Source organism: Taeniopygia guttata, chromosome 3 (genome assembly GCF_048771995.1).
Source record: "Taeniopygia guttata chromosome 3, bTaeGut7.mat, whole genome shotgun sequence".
In the NCBI taxonomy this organism is placed as follows: Eukaryota; Metazoa; Chordata; class Aves; order Passeriformes; family Estrildidae; genus Taeniopygia; species Taeniopygia guttata.
In genome coordinates, this window is record NC_133027.1 from 99,632,779 (window position 1) to 99,645,591 (window position 12,813).

A 12,813-nucleotide genomic window follows, 5' to 3' on the forward strand; every position below is an offset into this window, starting at 1 on the left:
AAACAGCAAGATGTTATCCAGCTGTGACATAATAGTGTAAGAAGGAAGTGATGTTGCTTTCCGTTGAGGAAGAAGTGGGGTTTAGAAATAGTCTGCATTTGATTCTAAAACTAAATATGTATTTTTGCCTCAATTTGCAGTAAAGATGGTGATCTTGAACATGGGGTTGGAGGGTAGGATGGCTAATAGCTAGGAGGGAAAGAAAATTGCTAGTATTACATACAAGATGGAAGTAAAACACAGTCTACAGCTTCTGGGCAGAAAGAACAGATAATGCCCATTCTAGAAGTCAGAAAATCATGTCAAATGAAATCATTTGTCTGGTAGTAAGCTTTTTAAAGTAAGTATGTCAGGAAATGTGAAGGTATAATGTTTGTTTACCAAAGGTAGTCCTTACCAGATTAACCTGAGATCTTCCTTTGATAATATCATTCAACTTCTAGATAAAGGAGGAGATGACAGGAACTAGCAGAGCACTACCAGAGACTAATGGAGGTGATGGAGTATCAATAGAGGATAAAGCAAAATCTAATGATCAGAAATTAGGTCTGAGTAAAGGTTGTTTCCTTTTCTTCCTACCATCACAACCCCTCACACTCCCCCAGTGCTCAGGATAAATTTGGATTAAACCTATTAGATATTTTCTTTAATGATGCTGATACAAGAAAGTGGTTGGGAATAAATTTGTAAATGACCCAGTGCTTACAGGTACCAATAGTAAGGAAAATTAGGAAACCACATACATTTAAACTGATAGAGAAATATAAATGCAGTTAACGTCAAGAGTATAAAAGCAAGACCCTAGTATCAGAAATATTCACTAGCTGCTGGGAGCTCATCACTTCAAAAAGATGACAAAGAAGGACAGAATATGGTAGTTTATCACAGCATGATATGAAATGTCATTCAGCTTCAGCATTAGAATGACAAATGCAGTCTTAAGCGTGGCTGGGCAACAGGTTAAGTGCCTTCACACGGGCACTTAATGGCAGTGTGGAAGTACTTATTTGGAGATGCACACAAGCAGCCATGAGCTGGCTTTGAGATGTAACAAACTGAAGGGGTTGTTCTGCCATGATTATTTCTGTTGCCTTCATTTCAGCTTTGTTCATGTTGCTAAATTGGGTAGGGACAGACAGCCACAAGCTGTCAAGCCAGTTTGTAATTAAGCCATGACTTAGCATGGCTTAATAAGTTACTACACCACAGACAAGCTGTAATAGCTGCCTCTGTGTATGCTCCCAGCTCACCCAGCTGCAGAAGGAAAACGTGTTCATTTCAGCTATGACAGGCTGCCATAGCATCCTTGCTGATAAGGAATAATTTGCCTGGCTAACTCAGTAACTTGTGAGCATGTGTTCACACTTTTCCTCTCTGCCACTGGGAAGCTCAGAACTCAGTGCAGTATTGGTAGTAGCACAGGACACAGATCAGAAGTGTTAGTTTTGTTAACTTCTTGCTGAGATGTCTCCTATTCCAGTCTAAAATACTGCTAAACATTTTGCTTTGGTGTTAGAATACCTCCTTTTGCTTAGACTACTCTCATCCACCATCCCTAATGTGTCTTCATCTTTACTACTGCCCAAGTTTGTTCTTCACTAACTATCCAGACTTTAATCCTTTCTGCCTTTGACTGAAGTATTTTAAGAGAGCTTAGTATGTTTTAAGATAGTACAAAATCTTAAGCATGTCAACTGTAAAATATTTATCATCTTCTAAGCTTATGTTATTGAAGGAGTCAATCAAGTTTCCCTAACAAACTTGCTTTTAAGCTCCATAAAATAGATGAGTTCTGGTAACAATAGCCTCTCAATTTTCAAACACCTTTCAAATACTCCATAGACACAAAATTCTATAGCTGAGACCATTCTAATGAAAATTTAGAAGTAGGCATGAGAGTAAAAGTAAAAATAAGCCTGAAGAGTTTATCATTGAAACATGTAGATATTAACTGAGATGTCTTACTGTCAATGCAATTCCATTGCTACCTTTTGCTGCCCACTTACACTTCTTTCTTAACCATAGTCTCTAATAGTAATCTAATGACAAGTTAACAGCTTCCTATTTAGTCCTTGTGATATTTCCTAATTCATTTGGAATTATCATTGCTGTTAATTCAATTAGTTCATTACTGTTAATTATCAATACTGTTAATATTTTACCTTTCCTTACCTTAACTATGAGAAGTAATTACCTGGGAGAGTGGCAAAGGTTGCTTCATAAAATCACTGACATTTTAAAAATACCTTCCCACATAAAATCAGTGGCACTTCACCTTCCCACTTTTCCATTCACTGTCATCTCTCTTAATCCCCTTTGCTGAGGAAGAATAACAGCTTGAGGACTCCATTGAGAGCGGGGGCTTGTAGCACACACTGTTCTCATGGGTAAGTGAAGCTGCCTGGAATGGGCCAACACATCGGGCAGAAGCAATCTGATCTATGTGAGTGGTCTGTATTATTCAAGGATGTTTCTGCTGAGGGCATTCTGTTAAGATCAGAGGAGCTGTTAAACTGGAATAGATGTGACTCACCATCCTTCTGAGGGGAAAAACACCAGCAACCAAACTGTGCAGTGTGAAGGGCAGTCCTAATACACATTTGAAATATAAACAATGAACAAACCAGGTCCTGAAGAGTTGGGGTTTTTTTCTTTTTTTTCAAGAAAGGGGGAAAAACAGTCTGCTGACAGAAACTTCATGCATGTCCAGTAGGGCACTGAACCTTTTCCTGAAGTTTCTGCTAAACTGCAGCAGGGACTGTTGAGTAATTTATACATGCATGCAACTGAATACCAGTTTAAGTAGAAAGGAAAAGTGGCCAGAAATCAAACTAAGAAAATTCAGCTTGTGGCAAGGGAAGGGCCCCTTTCTCTTAAATCTCATAGTGGCTAAGCAGTGCTGTTGGCATCCATTCTAGTGGTGCACAACCCCAGAAGAAGTGGCCCAGCAGGCCAGAGCTACAGATGGGACTGTTGTGAACTTGCTAATGGAAACATTTGGTGGTGAGTCAGTTGAAGGGCTGCCAACAGCCAACTCTTCCAGTGAGGTCAACAGGCTGCACACCAGCTTGGGAGGTAAAGGTATGAATAGCATTGTGAGCAAGGGTAACACTGACTCCAATGGAGTCCCTCATTCAAGGAAAAAAAATAGTTAATTATTCCTTTTCTGCATTTTTGTAGAATAATTTGTTGGGTGTGATCCCTGACCATCGAAGCTGCCCATGTCAGACACTGTCACATTACATCTATTTCAATTTTAAGTTCTGAGCAAAGAGCTTTGCTTTCCACACACAATATCCATGTACATCCCATGTTGTCTTGCACAGCTCATTAACACTTTTAATTTTAAAACATATAAGCATATAATGAATCTTCACAAAGAAAAGTAAAACAATGCAGGCCAGGTTCCATGTTGTTGCTTATACGCTTTTTTTTTCAATTAATAGTGTTCAGGGTTTTTTTCCAAATATTTTTTCCAAAACAGCTGTTTTAAGATTTTTAAAGTATTGTCAAATCCTTTGTCTGGAAAGAAAATGTGTGTATTTCTTGCTAGCATATCTGCATGAATAAAATTCATGTCAGGGTAATAATTTATATAAGCTATTCTGGACTCTAGAAATTGTATTAGTGTCTGGACAGGGAAAAAAACCCAACACTCAGATACATTCTCACCATGGTGACCTATGAGAGAACTGTCACAACAGAAGCTGCTGTTGCCACTACAATTTCCAGAGCTCCTGCTGTTCGTGTTGCTGCCGAGGAGAAAACCCACTGCCCTTCGCTGCACTTAAAGCTCAGTAAGATCAGATTGCAGCTTAAAGATAATGTTCACACTTTACTGTACATCAGTATCAAAGAGAAAATGAGATGATCAAAATATGCCAGCCATAATAACAGTGTCAACATGAAGTGTGCTGTTTATTTCCTTTGAGGTACCAAGCGCTCTGACTCCCTCCTGTTGCAGCAAAGACAAACCAGGATCTGATCACAGCCTTTGGGGTCAGCTCTGCTCAGGCCAGAGGGCCACCAGTCCTGGCAGGAGTACAAGCCAGGTAAGAAGTAGAGGAAAATAAAATCTCATGTTTCCGAAACACAAAAATAAATTAGTTGTTACAGTTATATGAGAGAAAATAGAAAATAAGAACAGTCTTGTTGACTTTCTGCACAATGAAGGTTACATACTCTGTTCCCACACTCCACCAAAGGACTGTCAGTTATTATAAGCATATTGGGAAAGCCATTTTTGCCAACTAGAGAACTACTAAGTCAGAGAAATGTGTAAACCACACCTTTTTAACAGGCAACCTATGTCCCAACTAAACAAGTGTATTTCAAATTATTAGACAATATTTTCTAATTTCAAAGACTATTGAAAGCTAGTGACAAGGGGACATCAGAATTTAAATGTGAATGTTCCACTTTGCAGAAATGAGCAGTTTCATTAATTTTATGCTATGCAGTACGAAAATGAAACAAAACCAAAAAAAACTTGATGATAGGACTTGACATTTTAAAAGCAGTATTTCTGAAAGTGAAAGGGCCCCCAGAAGACCTCTGATTAGCCTGCTCATGATCAAGAAACTCTGGAATAAATAACTCTGCAACTGCCAGGGCATCTATAATTAACTATGGCTAAGGGAATTAGAGTTGGAAGTTACTGTGATGGTTGCAAAGTTTCTGATATTATAAAGTGAGGAAGTAAGAGGAATGAAATTATTTGAGAAAATGCTCCAGGCCCTAAACTGATCATCATTATTAGTGGCATCTCATGTCTGAACCCTATGAATTAAGAAATCCATTACTCACAAGCTATGAGGTTAGGGTCTGATGTACAGTCAATAGGTTTATTATATGTAATTTAGGAGATCTTAAAAAGGCATGAAAAAAAAGTTCATGAAGGAAGTTACACTGCCTGGGAAGTGGAGACCCAAATCAAGTTATAATTCAACTGACTTTCCAAGCAGGAAGGTAAACCTACATTTGGAAATCACGTGTCAAAGGATCGCTGCATCTCAGATATTATTCCATTTGAGGCAAGAGAAAACAAATTTCATTTGCATTCACCTAAACAACTCTGGTTGGTCAAAACTGCCATACTATATATTGGAATTGCCTCTATATTGAAGGAAGCAAGGGAAGGGCAGTGCTCCAAAGAAATGCTCTGAGGTTTAGCCTCTCTCACAGTTGGGAATTCCCTCATGCTTCGGGCAGGGGCAGGAAAAACCCAGCGGAGAAGTAGATCCTGATCCTGATCCTGTACCGGCTCCTTGATTGCCAGAGGCAGGCTGTGAGTGACTGCCAGAACAATGTACATATTGAAATTGGATTTTCTTGTTTCTATGCTTTTTGTTTGCATGTTTCCATATTTTAATCAGAACCTTAACCCTCACTTTACTAGTACAGTTTTTCCCCCTTGTTTATTTGTTTATTTATTATTATTATTTGTTATAACTTATTATAATGTAATATATTATACTATATAATATTATAAATTATATAACATGTATATTATTATATATGTTATTATTTTTTTATAACTTATTATTATTTGTTATAACACCGATTTCAAGTAAGAGCGGCAAGCACAAGGAATTTATTTCTAAAGAAGCATCATGTCCAAATAAATAACTTGGCTCACAAACCTTTAGGATACCCATAACCTAGGAGAAATTTGAAAATCAAGGTGGTTCTTAACAAAGAGCAAGTAAATGTTACACTATGGGAGAAGTCTTTCCAGTGGGGCATTTATTGAACACATGAGATTTCACAATTGCAGGTGCTCAACTGAGATTAAATCTTTTGGAAGTTACACAGGGCTATAGCTCTGCCATGGATGCAATAAATCACAGGGAAGGAGGGCCAAGGCAGAAGAACAGGTGGAACTCCAAGACAGTCAAATGAGAGTGCCATGGAACCAGAGAGTGTACAACTGCCAGGAGAAGCCAAGTGAGTATCTTACATGTCTAAAAAAGTTCAATAAATGTAAATATTATAGTGCATTTCAAAAGGGTCTAATAACAGCAAAAGTCTGACAGCTGGAAAAGAAAGAATAACAACATAATAGCCAGAGAGCACTACTGCATAAAGCTCTGACATGTTAATAAGGTCAGCTTTTTCATAAAGTGTTCGAAATAAAAATAATTAAGAGAGGCTCCACAGCTGAAGTGTAATAAGCACAGAGGTAAGTACATAGTGGACACTGCCAAATACACTGCTGGCACCTCCATATCACAGTATGGTACCTAGAACTGGATGCTAGCAGTGAATAAGCTACAGAGGTACAGAAAAATCTCAGTGCTTGTTTATTCGGCTAGAGAGGGACCTTTGGATACAGGCTTTGCAATCACATATGTTTACCTAAGATAGGCCAGTATTAGCTTAAACACCATAAACTGCTTATTTGCATTTCTAGAGGGCCTTGGTAATTTTCACTCCTTGAAAAACTTTTGCTTTTTTTCAATTACCAGCACATCACTTTCACGTTGTCATTATATTTTTTGCAAATCAAGAGTAAAAGAAAGGAAGATACAGTATTTGCAGAGACATCAAATCACCGGGGCATCCAGTGGTTATGACCTCTGGGTTTATTTATTCAATCTATGGCTCTCTGGAAACAGGAAGTAGGCAAGATGACTTGCTCTGGTACTGGCAATAGCCTATTTCTTACACCATTCTTTCTAGAAGCCCTTTCCCTTTCAGCAATAAAACACAGGAAGGACCAGAGCCCCTTGAGAAAGAGGGCTTTTAGAAATGAGCTACTGTCAGAACAATTAATCCAGTAATCACTCTTGTCTCCTCACAGGTCTGTAGCACTGCTTGGAAAGCAGGAGACCAGAAGTGAGATGTCTGAATTACTTGAAGATACTAATATACCTTCAGCTGCTATATTTCTTGGGCGCTCATCTCTTCAACATGGGGAACTTGCTGCAAGCAACCTGTTGGATATATTCAGTAATTATGGCACTTTCAGGAAATTGCTGTGCCCTGCAGCAAAGGATGGAGTGCAGTATACGGGCCTCTCCTGTTTTTGGAGAAAGTTGTAGCATATCAAAAGTGGGCAGCTCTTCTACAGAGGCTCCCTCTCACAGGAGCATAGAAGAGCTGAGTCCTTTGTGCCTGTTTGGTAGAAATTGTGGATGGCCTTGGACCAAATGAGACTGTGAGTGGCAGTGCAACAACAAGAGAAGGAATGTTAATGGCCAGAACATGTGGGGACTCAGGGAGAAACATGTATTTCAACTTCTATTCAAACCTTGTCATACAGCTGTGTTGTTCTCCTTGTATCATGCTCCATTACATACAGAATCTTAATGATCACTGAAGTTTGAAGTAACAAAAAGAAGTTATATTCTATTTTTAAACACATTTAACTCAAAGGGCAAACCCAACAGCTTCTGAATTCTAGTGACAGAATTACAAGAAAGCCCTGTGTGAACAATGATGTGGGCAGGAAGGTATGACTAAAGACAAAGTCTGGGGGTTTTGTTCTTCAAAACCAAAACAAAGGACTGTACACTCAAAGTACAAGGAAGTCAGTGAAGCCAAAACCACTGGGGATGAAGTGTCCACTCACCCAGCGTTTTCAGATTTAGAGAACACGGCAATTTAGTAAACCCCAGAGATGAGAAGACAGAATCATAGAAAAATTCTTGCATGATTAGGAATCATGCCTGACTGACTGCAGGAGCAAGGGAAGTAAAACACACAGCCCCAAAACACTATCAAAGCTGACACACTTTTGAGAAGTAACATAAAATCCCAGAGAAAGAGGGAAGGGTATGTGGCTTGGGGTCATCAACTGTTCTTTCAGAATATCAGAAAGGTGGAGAAAAGTCTAGAAACCTCGATCAACTTACTGAAGCATTTGATAACTTATTTTGAGGGAGGATACGTGCATCTCATTTTCTGTTGTTTGAACATTCATTAGTCATTTGTCAGAAGAGTTTAAAAAGCAAATTATGCAGAAGTAGTCCAAGCAAAATATTTTTTCGTCTCCCTTAGCTTGTGTGGTGGATAAAGAATCCTGGAGTCAGAACGAGATTATTATAAATCCTGATTTACAAAAACATAGGAGTCTTCATCAAAGAGTATGAGATTGAAGAGAAGCTTTTATTTGGTTCCAAGAGAGAGTCTCACTGGGGTAGTTGTCTCCTCAGTTACTACAGCCTATACTGTAACAGGAATTACTTTTCAGAGTGCTACACCATAGCAGATTTTGACTAGAATTTGGAGAGAGACAAATAATGGGACTGATCATGTTCCCATTAAAATCTTCCATATAATTTCTACTCTTTCAGAAAAAGTAAAATCACTCTGAAGACATCTGTAGTAGCATTTAAAGAATTGCTTTCACACCTACTTCTATACAATTTAATTCTGTCGATTGAAATGAGGCAATATATGTTTTTCAGTCTTAAAGATGAAAACAGAATCAGGTCAACTTGCCTTTTTTTAATAATTATTCATTGCCTTGCCTAGGGACCTTGCCTTACCATAGTTGAGGCCCACAAGCACTGCTGCTAAAGCCACAGCAGAGAGGCAGTGATTATGTATTAGGCCTTTAGGTCCATGGCATCAGTAGATTATCAATGTTTCTACCTCCAGTGCTTTCAGACAGACCTTCATCTCTGGAAAGCACGGTTGCACTTATCCACATTATTTTCAAAATTGATTTCAAAGCATTCTGCAAAACATAATCTGAACACACATTTAATAAGACATAAAAACAAATCAAGGCAACTATTGAAGAAGCGTATCTGACTCTGTAGTTAAAGCCTACTAAATTAAATTTTAAAGAATTCACTCAGACTGGAAATCATATCACTGTGTGTGGGCACAGAAGAAGGCTCAGTAAATTCAGGCTCAGTGGGTGAGTCAGCATGAGTCATCAGCAGACATACCATCCTATGGTTATATGAATCCACAAGGTACATTTAGAAACATGTCACAGTAACAAAATAATGCCATCCTCCTGCTTTTTGTCTAGATGACAACAATGACAGCCCTGACTTTCCTAAAATATTGTAGGAGTTCTCAGCTCAACATGTGGGGTTAGAAAAAAAATCCCCCTGTTTTGCTATTTTCATTAAGCAAAGCTAACACAGATATGATAAGCTGGTAGGAAAGCCTCAGGTTGTAAATAAAATCATGTAGGTAGTTGCATTACACTGACAAACAACTGAGCAACATCTGCTTATCAGGTGGATTTCTCATCACTTGATTGAAACATGAGGAGGTTTTTTTTGCTCTTCTAATTTTAATTGTTTCCATCACTCAGAATTTCAAGTGGGTAATAAGATGCTATGACAAATGAAGTCATGTAGCTGACATCACCATCTGTGTAATAAGCAAAATCGTGTCAGTTTTGTTCTGAAGGAGTTTTTAATTGTGGCATTTACTGAAAGACTGAATGCAAACTAGATGAGCACTTGTAAAGCTGAAATTATTGCTGTTTTCTTGTCTTTTACTTTTCTTAATTTCCAGGGAAATGTTAAATTGTATACTCTATATTTCATTTTCCTCTGAAATGGACTTCATTTTCTTCCAGCCTGTCATTTCATATAGGATATATAATTACCCAAAATACACCAACTTGTACAGCAATACAAGTAAAGCACATTTCACTCCTTCTCACATGAATTTTTGGAGCTTTAATATATAGATTGTCTTTAATTTTGCTAAAGATAAGGGAAATTTCGCCAGTAATATGTCTGCACTTAGGATGTAGTGAATGGACTAGGATTGCTCACAGGCATATCCATACACAGCTATTTGACTGCCTGACCACCTCACAGCCCAGTCTGGAAACGCAATTCCCTGCCACGATTAGTCATCCACTTGGATCCCACTTACTGCAGTGATGCCACACAGATGCAGCCAAATTCACATCAGCTAATCTAGTTACAAAACAGAGGCCCTGGTTCTATCAGATATAGCAAAATCTGTGTAAATATAAATTACTTAACCTCTTAGTTTAGGCTGTAGACCCTTGTTTCTCGCTCTCCCAACAGCGTGACAAATGCATTCTGAATTTGTTCTTTCATTATTCTGAAGTGAAGGATGTTTCCTGGATTTATTCCTATTATGTTTTGGTTCACTAGCTAACTCCTTTCCAGGGGTACGGTTGTCTCTACATCATGTAGTTAGTATTTCAGTGATGCTCGTCATTTGCTATTGCCATGTTCTAGTAAGCTTAGTAAAAATTTGGGGTTGTTTGGACTTTTTTTAATTCTGTGAATTACATATTAACTCCTATATATTGCATAAAGAAGGGTACCCTTGGCAGTGCTGCTGACTGCTGACTCTGCCTGTTTTTATAAGACTCCAGCCACAGCTGGAACTTTTCTGCTTGGGCCTTGGGCCCTGCTGGATGGAGGAGTGAATATTAGTGTCACTAAAACAGGTAACCTTTAGGCACACCTTGCAAAAGAACACAGTCCCCTTGAAGGTTTTGCAAGAAGCTCTGAGGGCAGAGTGGTTTTTGAGTGTCAAAGGCACCATAATATTGGACATGGCCTTCCAGCCTGTAAGTACAACCACAAGGACAAACTCAGAGTACCATTTACCAAACATCAGTGCTGTTTACTCACTGGGCAGGCAGCGTTGCCAAATCCCCACGCACAGCCCAAAGATTTCAGCACTTAACTCAGGTTGTAAATGAGATCAGTTAGCAACATATCTGTTAATGTCTAGCATGTCACAAGGAAAGCTCACAAAGAAAATCAGAAATACTTTTCTTCAAACATGCTCACTCGATGCTATCTAGTAATAGATTTACTACAAACATTTTATTCAAAATCAAATTTTGCAGGACATTGCTGCTTTTTGACTGTAAACAGGGGAGAGCGGAAAACATTTTCTCCCATAAAACTCATTATCATACATTTATATAGTACATATATATAGAGTACATATATATATATGCAATATACCTTTATGCACATGCATATATGTATCTTTTTGGAATATATTCTCAGCATGTAGTCTTTCCAAGGAGAGTAAATATTCAATATGCTTCATATATTTTAATCTGTATTTTATACAAAAATGTAAAGTAGTGTCTATTTTATTAAACTCATTATCAAATGCTGCTGGAAGCAATACTCAGTCTTCTGATAGATTGCTCTTTCTTCAGTTTTCCTTACAGTTAAAGTGGGTTGATGAACACTAGATTAAATTGTTAAAAATGAGGCAAAATCCTCATTTCCTTATGCTTTTATCAGATATTAAAATTAACATTTGGGGAAGTTTATTTCCAAACTTGCTATGTGTAGGAGAAATCCACTTTGGTAACCATACAATAGATTCAGAACAAAGGATTTTTCAAAGTAACAGCGAGAGGTGACATAACAAACAATAATTCTTGAGTTACCTTTGAAAAAGGATCTCTCTGCCAGCACAGGCTACCAGAACCTACAGGAGGCACATGGAATTTCCTTTTCTTTCACCACAAGCTCTGCCAGGAGAAATGTCAAAACTGGAACTCACAGACTCAAATTTAAAAACTTCCAGTCATACCTCCACAGATAGAGCCCTTGTGAGTGAGTAATCCAGTGAGTAGGCCTACAAGAGGGAAAACCACAGGTTTATTTATCTGCTTTCTGTCCTTCTGGTGCATTTAAGAGCAAGTCCCTTGGCTACATGGAAGAGCTACTGTCCCAGCCCAGCACCTCACCTGCCCAGACAGTGGAGATTCCCAAGTGCTCTGTCAATCTCTGCCTACTCCCATTGAGGCTGCCTGGAAGGGTGGGATGGCTTCATGTCCAGGTTTTTGGTATGTCTTGGGGTAAGAGCTGCTCCTCACTTCAGCTCCACTGTTATGGAATATATCTGGCCTGAAAAAGCATCTCAGGACCTCAGTCCCATCAAGAACACACACAGGGGTCTGTCCAGGAAAACTCCAGCTGCCGTGACTGACTAGCAGCATGACAGTGGAAATGTTCATGTAGGCCTACTCCAAGAGATTGGGATGCTTTTTGTTAAAATTCTTTGTAGCCTGTGTAGTATTTTTCTGATTAAGTAACTGCTAAATGCACTTCTGATGTCACTCTCTGTCTAAATAGACATTGGATGAGTTCAGCTAAGGAAATACCTGCTTCTTCTGTATCCTTGTATTCTGTGTTCTTGCTGGAAAGGGACTAGTAAAGGTTTTTTCTATTCTAGCAACACACAGATTTCCTAAAATGAAACTGCTGAGTAATCTTGGTAATTTTCCAGTACATCCTGCTTCATTGAATATACTTTAGGACATCTTTTTCATGGCTGTAGCATTTAGGTAATCATTAGCTAAGAGTTACTGATAGCATCAAACCCTGTGAGCTGTGCCATGAAGATCTACTGATATATTGGATAAACTGGATGTCAAGATCAGGCACAAATGCTGATATTCAAATAAAAAAGAAAGAAAGAGGGAATGCATGGAAGAAGGAAAGAAAGGAAAGACACAAGCAAGCTCCAGAGAAAATGATTGGACTAAAGAATTTCATTAATTAATTTGGTATGCATAATGACTTTTAACAAACACAGAAATATGTTAAATTATTTTTCAGCATTCTTTAATTTTCCTACTTTATTGATAAAAAGCAAATAAAATTTATAAAAATAAAGTTGAATTATGACAGAATAAAATTATGTTTGCCATTGACAGTGACCACACACTCTGGCAATGCTCAATGCTGCTTCAAGTTCTTTGCACAAATATATTGAGAATCTGACTATCTTATAGCTCTCTATATAATTTGTCGATTATTTATTCACACATTTATGTAATATTTATTTCTATTCATATATTACATATTTATGTAATTGTGATAA

General features: G+C 38.1%; 1 long non-coding RNA gene across 1 annotated transcript; it reads left to right on the plus strand.

Moving 5' to 3' along the window:
* The first annotated feature begins 5,713 nt into the window (after positions 1–5,713).
* On the plus strand, positions 5,714–9,633 carry LOC140683798 (uncharacterized). Its single transcript, XR_012055304.1, has 2 exons — positions 5,714–5,946; positions 6,803–9,633. It is a non-coding gene; the product is annotated as an uncharacterized lncRNA (long non-coding RNA).
* Positions 9,634–12,813: the final 3,180 nt, after the last annotated feature.